Source organism: Anser cygnoides, chromosome 2, assembly GCF_040182565.1.
Source record: "Anser cygnoides isolate HZ-2024a breed goose chromosome 2, Taihu_goose_T2T_genome, whole genome shotgun sequence".
NCBI classification, from domain to species: domain Eukaryota; kingdom Metazoa; phylum Chordata; class Aves; order Anseriformes; family Anatidae; genus Anser; species Anser cygnoides.
This window is the reverse complement of record NC_089874.1, coordinates 27,090,331-27,099,256: the sequence shown is the minus strand read 5'-3', so window position 1 is coordinate 27,099,256 and position 8,926 is coordinate 27,090,331. Positions and strand designations below refer to the sequence as shown.

The 8,926-nt window shown below is 41.4% G+C and overlaps 1 long non-coding RNA gene across 2 annotated transcripts; it reads right to left on the bottom strand.

Annotated features, from left to right (window-relative positions):
• Positions 1 to 377: 377 nt before the first annotated feature.
• On the bottom strand, positions 378 to 8,479 carry LOC136790030 (uncharacterized). Of its 2 annotated transcripts, none has more exons than XR_010829133.1 (3): positions 8,370 to 8,479; positions 847 to 923; positions 378 to 504 (listed from the first exon to the last, which is right to left on the bottom strand). It is a non-coding gene; the product is annotated as an uncharacterized lncRNA (long non-coding RNA). The 2 variants fall into 2 exon arrangements; XR_010829132.1 differs by lacking the exon at positions 8,370 to 8,479 and adding an exon at positions 1,971 to 2,359.
• Positions 8,480 to 8,926: the final 447 nt, after the last annotated feature.

Below are 8,926 nucleotides of genomic sequence, written 5' to 3'. Positions count from 1 at the left end.
CTCTTGTATAAGACTGGGGGCTTTTTTTTTTTTTTTCCAGATCAATTTTTTTTTTTTTTTCAGCAAATGAATGCATAGTCTTAAAAGACATGGGTGGCAGATTAAATTTAATATGTAGGCTTGAAAGATGTTTCCTGGATGCTTCTCCATCAGATCTTTCCACCCAAGCTAACGTGCTGCTATTGTAGGAAGCTTATTAATTGGCTTATGAACTGTGCTTAATCCTCAGTGATGGCAAGCTTTGTCAAAATGTAAAAGAAAAAAAAATTATAATTGTATCTGGAAACGATTGCTGCTTTCTGTCAGCACCCTCCCTCACCCCACCCCTCTGGCCCGCCTGCTCACAGCGCTGGTCTCGCATCCCACCCAGGGCACCCTTGGTGCAGGATGGGGCTCCTGGGGCGAGACGGAGGTCCTGGGGCGAGATGGAGGTCCTGGGGCGAGATGGAGGTCCTGGAGGATGTCACGCCAGCTAATCGCAAAGGTTTCCTCCAGTCTTTGAGTCTGTGAAACAAGAAGAAAACACCCCAGCAGTCTGTGTTTGCTTGCTTGCTGTGTGGGGCAGGGGAAAGGCCCTGCTATGGAGCCGTTATGCTCTCCCCTGTGCTTTCAGCCTGACTGCTGGGCTATAAAGAGTGGAGATGAGAGCCAAGAATAACACGCTCGGAAAGGCTGCTGGCCTGTCCTGGAGTCATTACCGACAGAGTTCCCACTGAAGCTGGTAGACTGTAGGATCAAACCCTTAATATTACTCCTTTTTTTTTCTTTAAATACAATTTGTAATTATCAATACTAAGTAAATAAATAAATAAATATAAAGCCCTATGGTAATATGTTAATTCTTACCAGATGTACTGTATGTATCCTTATGTGCTAGAAGCCTGGCAGGACTGCAATGTCACAACAGACATTTACTGAAGTACCTGGGGAAATGTAACAAAAAGTGTTAGTAGAAAATGGTCTTTCAGCTAAATTACCTAATATATTTGCTAATGGTATCTGATTTAAAAGCCATAAAAATACTAAGTTAAAAGCACATTAGAAGATGTGGTATATTTATAAGTGTTTGTCACCTTGGCAACAAAAGCGAAATTCCAAATCTAACACTAGCTTTGATGGGCCAAGACCTTTGAAAATTGATAAATACCTGCTCTTTATAGCAATGATCTGCTTTCAGTGAAGAAATACTGCACTGTAAAAGGAAGTTCTTCATTGCATAACAGGATTTCTGTTAGATTTCAGCTATGGTTTTGCCCTGTCTGCCCACTGTAGTATAAATTTTTTGAAGTATTGACAGTGAAAACAATATGCTGACAAATATGATAAAGGACCCATCTTTGCTGTACCTTTTTTTGGAACTTTTAGCTTTAATTTCTTGTATACAGACTAGGTTTGTTACTGTCATACTGAACTATAAACTATCCTCGGTCAGTTTGTGAATCCATAGCTGGGATCTGATGGCTCTGTTAGGGTCTCTTTCCTTCTGCCCAGGGATAGGTGTGCCACAAGCACTAAACTCTATGTGCCTTGATACGTTTAGTGCCATTTTCAGCTCTGCTTTCCTATCTAGCATATATTCCCATAAAACTGCGCATTAAGACTGAAAGGAAAGCTATTTATTTGCTTGCAATGCAAACTATTTCAGTATATTAACTCTGCATATAGCAGGGTACAGAGAGCCTTGCTGTGGTAGTTGTTGTAGCACCACTGGCTTGCCTGCTCATCACTTCTGACCGGGCACTGAGACCGTAGGGACAGATCTACACAAGAAACAATAGGAAGCAAAGAGGTATTCATGTTGTCTAGCAGACCCCTTTGACACTACAAAGGTCTGCTCTGCGTGATGGTAACAAGCCACTATGAGGAGCTGGGAGTCAAAGTAGCAGTGAGAAAGAATGTCCCCAAAATTGAGCAGAAGGGTTGGGGGATTACATGTTTCCAGAGGGATGCAGACAACGCACCGATAATACCTTTTCTCTGTTGAGGATTGCTTCCGTTCCTCTTTTTGGGAGAAAGACTGCTAGCAACCCACCTTTGGAAGATAATAATAGAGTTAATGGAAGATACAGATGCTGCCTAGAGTAAGCCAGTCGTTTGGCCCCTTCTGAGATGGAGAAGCGTTACCCAGCATAAGTGACCTATACCTTGTATCCTCACACCTGACGGGATTGATAACCAACTTGGCCACAGAAAGGAAAGCAGAATCTGTTGTACGTGGGTAATTTCTGAGCCGACGTGGAACTCCTTGGGTTCAAGGGTCCCAAATGCCATAATTGATTAGAAAAGCCTTTAGAGAGTTTTAGGTAGTACTAGATTAGACACTGCTGAGTATCTCAGATCCTTCTTTCTCTTCCTTGTGTTGTAGACCCTTTCATTTTCCTTCTACTTTGATTTATAAGGTCAACAAGTGGCCAAGAAAGCCAAAGTGGGCATAAAAGCTGGCAGGGAAGGAGAGAACCAAAATGAGCATGTGAAGCACGACGAAGGAGTGGAAAGTAGAAGGACTGTAAAGTGGAAGGACTTCAGGTAGGTTTGAATATGCTCAGAAATATGTTTTGTATTTTGGGCTTAGGAGGTGGAAGTACTTACGTTGTATTTAAGACACAGTAAAGCACGACCAAACTGTCCTGATCTGAGCTGCTCAGAAAATCTGTATTTCTTTTTCATTCAAATCATGTATTGAGGGGAGAGAGGAAATGTGTCAATATCAATGAAAGCCTTGGAGAAGTTGCTTTGGAAGGAAGAACATTTAATTTCAGAGTTGTTTAGGACATCTCAGTATTGGTTCATAATTCTGCTGTCCTGAATCTAAACCAGATTTATTTATTTATTTATTTTTATATTCTGTTTTGTGGGAAATTAAAATATATATATATATATATATATATATTTCTCTTCAGTTCAGATTTCCCAGCACAAGTGGCAGTGTCTAGCTAGTTTTCCTCACGAGCTTACTTTGCTTTTGTCAAAATCACTGAGGACTGAGAGTGTCAATCAGACTGGACCTCCAACCCTGTACTGTGCTTCAGTGGAGTGAAGACCAGGCGCACAGCTCCATCTATCTCCATCCATCCAGCCGGACATGCCCCCGCATCCCCTGACTGAACATCTCCAGTGAACCACAGAACTGACCCTTACATTAGTGAAATTGCTTTCTAGCAAAATACATGCAATTTACACGGAGCTGATACAGCACCTATTAAGACACTGGTTAATAGATGTGGTTGGAGCTATTTTTCAAGTATTGATAATAGGATGGAAGAAGGGTTTCAATTAACTGAGGTAGCAAGAAGCATATGGATAGACATGTGCTCTAACACTCAAGTGCACAATTTTCACTGATTGATAAACCTAACACACCACTTGAGACTATATTCTAGTTACATCACTTCACCATTAAACTCTTCATTTACCCCCAAATGAATAGATTAACATTAAGTAAACTCCACTGAAAAATTGTCCAATTCAGCGAAGCTTTAATACAAATTTGTAACAGCCATAAAAGAAAATTATAATTTATCATTTGAAAATCATTATTTATAATGTACAGCTCAAGATTTTTATCTAATAAGTGTTTCAAATGTGCTTGTTAAATGAGTTTACACAAATCTGCAAAGGGTCATCAGCAGAACGCATACAACACAACATATGTGTATATAACTTACACAACTACCTGTGTGAATATTAAAAAAAAGATTAAGTTTTATTTTGATTGCTTTAGCAAATTTGCACTTATAGTTTCTGTTTGTTCTTATGTATGCCTCAAATAGCTTGGATTTTCCTTCTGTTTAAAATAAATAAAGTGGGTTATATGACTGTCACTCAAATCAGCATTTTATATGTCGAAGAAAAATGACTATGTTGTAGGGGCATTTCTGAAAGCAATCAAAATGGGAGAGAAGGTGGGATTGCCATTTTTGCAACTCTCTTAGCTTCAGGTTTAACCTCATACAAATAAAAAACGACTTATTTGGATGTATTCAGTTACACGGTGCCAACAAACCATGGGTGTGATAACTGGTTGGGAAATCAAATTCTAAATTTAGACATATTTATGGGAATTGAGGAGCCGTTGCTTCACTTGCATCCCTCAGATCTGCATACAATTGTTTAAATTTATTTTTTCTTGTGGCTTACATACAGCCTGCATAAACACCGAACATACAATTTCAAACCTTACTGTTTTGTTATAGTTATACTTCAGGCTGCTGCCACCTCAAACCACTTCTGAGGGAAGACACAATGGCAAATGTGGACTTTTCCCTACAGATGACCAGACAGTGAAAGACAAAGAATAGAAATCATTTTTTTGAGGAACTGACCTTTCATATGGCCTATAAATTGTTTTCCATCTGCCCAGGGAAGTGGTGGCATCACCGTCCCTGGGGGTGTTCAAGGAAAGGTTGGACCTGGTGCTTAGGGACGTGGTTTAGTGACATTGGTGCTAGGGGGATGGTTGGACCAGATATCTTGGAGGGCTTTTCCAAACTTTATTATTCTGTGCAAGAACTTTTGTGAAGATGGTGCCATAGTCAAGCAGAATAATGCAACTGAGAGGATCTAAAAGTCCCAGTATTGCAGAGACTTTGTTTTTAAATAATTAATGTTGTCTTAACTTTAATATGCTTAAGTATACTCTTAAGTATATCAGTAGTTTCCTGAAAGGATGGCAATTGTTCTGCTGACTGAAGTTAAGTATCTCACCAGTCAGCACAAAACTGTGGCCTTAAAACACAGAGATCTGTTCTGAATGGTTTTAATAAAGTCTGTGCTATTACTTGGGGGGGGGGGGGGGGGAGAAGACTTTGTAGGTTTGCAAGAGCATGAAAACAAGATTATAAAACAATCTTTCAGGCCTCAAAGATCTGATCTGCAGAAGTGCTTAACATTGCCATCTCTGGGTGTTCAGGATCTTTCAAAATCAGGCCCAGAGCCTGAATAGGAATGTCACCACAAGACATTTTTATGCTATTTGCAGATTTTCTTTACAATACCTCCAGCTTTTGATTGTGCTAAAGCCTTAAAAGCAAATCAGAGAAAAGACTCCCCTATTGTGTATTACAAAAGATACAGCTAGAAACAGTAAAACTGAGAGAGCTGTTTCCTAATGCACTCGTTCACATGACAATCAGGTTAGATCTTTTACTTTCTTTCTCAGCCAACCTCAGTAATAATATACTCAAATCTAACTTTTTTTTTTTTTTTGCTGTAACATACTGCTGTGAGTGTACCTACCTACTTTTAATTTACCTGATACGTTAGAATAATAATTAGCACCACAGTACTATCACACGAGCCTGCTTAATTGTATAGTTCACCTGCTGTATTTTAACAAGTACTGTATACATAAATATATGAATATACATATACATACCATGTAGACAAAAGGATTTTATATATATTCCTGGAAAACCATCAGTTTTGTAGATCGGTTTGACTTATGCTCGCCACTTACTCTGATGCTGTTTTTATAAGCATTCCAGCTGTCGCTGTCACTATCATATTTACTATGGGGCTAAGAATTAAAGTTACAAAAGATTTATGTGCTTTGGAAAACCAGTCAGGAACAGAGAGAGTCTGTCTTAAAGGTTTTCTTTAAAATACCACTCCGAGCAAACTCCTATGCAACAGAGACAAAAAGAACTATCAGTTTTGCCCAGATACATGGGCAGTGGCCCAGGATCTGCCATGGGCTGCCCTCGTGGTAGGGTTAGGTGAGCCCAGCCAGGAACAAGACTTGACCCGATAGCTCCTTGTGGCTCTGTTTTGACACGCTGCATCAACTTCACTTGGTAACCTAAGATTAAGAGCAGACTTTACGTTCTCAGGAGTGTTTGCATTTAAAAAATAAATTAATTGACACCTCTGCATAGTATTTCTTCATTCATTTCTGTGGAAAACAACTAGATGGTCATCAAAACCTCTATCACAAGTTAACAGGATCTCTGAAGAAGAAGGTATCTTTAGCTTTGCAGAATGGATGAGGAAGGGCTTTGTGGCTCTGTGGGTTTCTGCTCTGGAAAACTAACGCTTTGGGTCATGTCACAGACTCTGCAGCCTGCTTTTCCATCCAGGGTGGCCTCTGTCTCTCAGACCCTCTGCTGGCGTGGTGGCACCCGCTCCTCCACTGGTGGTGGTCACAGCATGGTGGTGCGGCTCGGGGCAGGCCGTTTCCTGAGCTGAGACTGTGCTGCTTGTGAAATACGCACGCAGCTGACACAGACAGCCACGTTTGGCAAAAAGCAGACCCCAAGGGAGGGGAAGAGCAGCAAGCAAACCCTGAGCACCAAGGCAGAGAAGCCAACACTCAGAAGCAAGTTCTGAGCGATGCCTAACTGCCGATGCATCTCCCACCAGACACACTGGTGAAGCTCCTGGTGGGGAGCTGAGCTGATAAGCAAGCTAAGTAGATAAACTTTGGCTAAAAATGCGCTATAGGAACATTGCCAGAGGAAAAACATGTGGCTAACAAGGGTGACTGTTGTTACCTGAGCTTGTAGGAGATTATTTACACGCCCTGACTTTCAGCACGTAATTATGGGGAAAGTCTTCCTTGGCTCCTAATATAGTCAGAAATGAGACAGGTCCTTTCAAATTATATTTTTGGGCTGATACTTAAGCTAGGTGCTCTGAATTTCCACCTGGAAGAGCCCATTTCTCTCTCTTTTCTGAACTGATAATCCAGAGGGACTGTCAGGCTGAGTAAGCTGCCTAAGGTGAGGGTGGCCTGAAGTTCAGTGGGCCGATCCTTTCCCTTGAGATAATCTGGGTACAAAAAAGTCCCTCCACTTGCCAATATAGCTAATGAGCAGTAGCCTTGCTTACCTATCAAAACATCAGAAACAATGCTCTGTAATTCTCCTCAGGCTGAAACACTTGGTTTAATTTGGGTTGAGCTTCATCTGGACAGGTTCTGGCCATGCCTTAGCCACTACCTAGATATGTAAAGGTATAATATATATACCTATATATAAGGTATATATATATATATATATATACACACCATATATATAAGGTTTTACATGGAGAAAAAGGCCTACTCTATCCACCCAGTTCCTAACGATTCATACTAACCTACCCAGCAAATAGCTTATGTTGAGGTTGCCAACATGAGTTAGGTATTCTCAAGACAGACTTGGCAGAGATAAACAAAGGCAGTTTTGTAGTAACAGGAAAAAGAGACTTATGCACCAATAACAATTATTCCAAAATACAGTAGGAGTGCAATTCAGTTGCTTAAACATAGGCAACTGGCACCCTTGTGGAAACCCTGGGGTATTTTTTCTCTCTCCACCTGCCTTTGGGAAGGGTCAAGAAGGTCTCCCAGATTACACCTCATGCAGCCCCGTGTTTTAGGGCATCTCAAACGACATTATAAACCTTTGTTTAAACAACTGAATTGTACCCTGGAAGTCTTGATATTCGCAGGAAAAGGCAAGTCATGATGAACAGTACCTAGTAACTAATCATATTGTGAATACCTCCTATATGTTCAAAGCATCAATACAATTTGCATTGAGGGTCAGCAATAAATATCCTGCTGATATAGCTGCACTGAATACACAGGTATTCCAGAATTACACAGCTTTTTGAAATCTGGTTTTGGATGCATCTGGTTCTCTTCCAGGATGTACAGTGGGAGGCCAGAGATCAAGCGGGCAGAAAACGAAAGGGGAGCAATACGCAGGAAAGTTCCTGCACTCTGCATGGAGGAGGATTCAAAGGAAAATAGTGGTGAAAATTTGCAATGATGGACTGAGAGAAGAAGAAAGATGATACCAGGATGGTAAACAAAGACAGGAAATAGCCTGCTGGTGGTGTTAGTTCTTGATTAGGAGCCCGTTAAGCTTTGGCTAGAGGGCTAAACCCAAGGAGACATTTTGTCAGCCCAAATGTGGAGAGAAAACAGAAAGACAATAGAACAATTAGACAGAGGAAGAGAGCAGAAGTGAACAAACATATTGCCCCTATTATGATGACACACAGCTAGAGCTTTGTAGCAATACTGTCCAGCTGCCTTTAGACTAACTGAAAATGAGAAAATAAATCAAACTTTCTTTTGACTGTCAAGGGTAAAGAGAGAACTGTTTCTTTTTCAGCCACTGGTAACCTGATAGCTTTCCTCAGTGTATTTCACATAAGGAAGTCTGTAAAGCAACATCTAAGTGTTCCTTGTGATTAATATTCCTTATGATCTCCAGCCACCTAATCGCATACTGACCTCAGTGAGGGTCAGCTGTGGGAAGGGATGGGCTGTGGGAGCAGGGTGGGCTACCAGGAGGTGCTGGCGAATGATGGAGCAGCTGGAGAGAAAAAGAGAACCATTGCAGACATGAATAAATAAATAGTGGCAAATCAAAGGCACTGACCTCAGGAATAATGCCATGGGTCCAGAGCTGCACAGAGATAGACTGAAAGAAGTGGGGCAGTCCTTTCCTGATGTCCAGATGCACCAAGTGTAGGATATGCTATTTTTTTCTCCAGTTTAATCCCAAAAGCCGTAGCATGAAATGCAGTGTTATCCTGCGAGGCAAAGTGTTAACTCTGAAGGGATTCCCAGGATGCATGAGCCAGTGCTCGGACTGCCAGACATGCTGCATAATGTAGAGTAGATGTTCTGTATTGCATGGTTAATTCCTGCATTCCGAGTTAAAAGCACGTGGTAGCAAGATTTCCTGTATATTTTTTTCAGGACCTGGATGCTTTCCTGGACATCTAACAGCCTGCACTCTTAGGTCCAGAGAGGTGCCTGCCTCTCGCATCCAGGTACACTCTGTGGGCACAGCTGGACTGAGCCACAGAGGTCAGAGCTGCTGGTCTGCGGGACGCAGCACCCATGCATATGGATGTCACATTACATCGATGTGACCTGCGGGATCAGATCCACGCAATGCCCATTTTCTTCGCAGTCTGTGGTTTCTCTCAG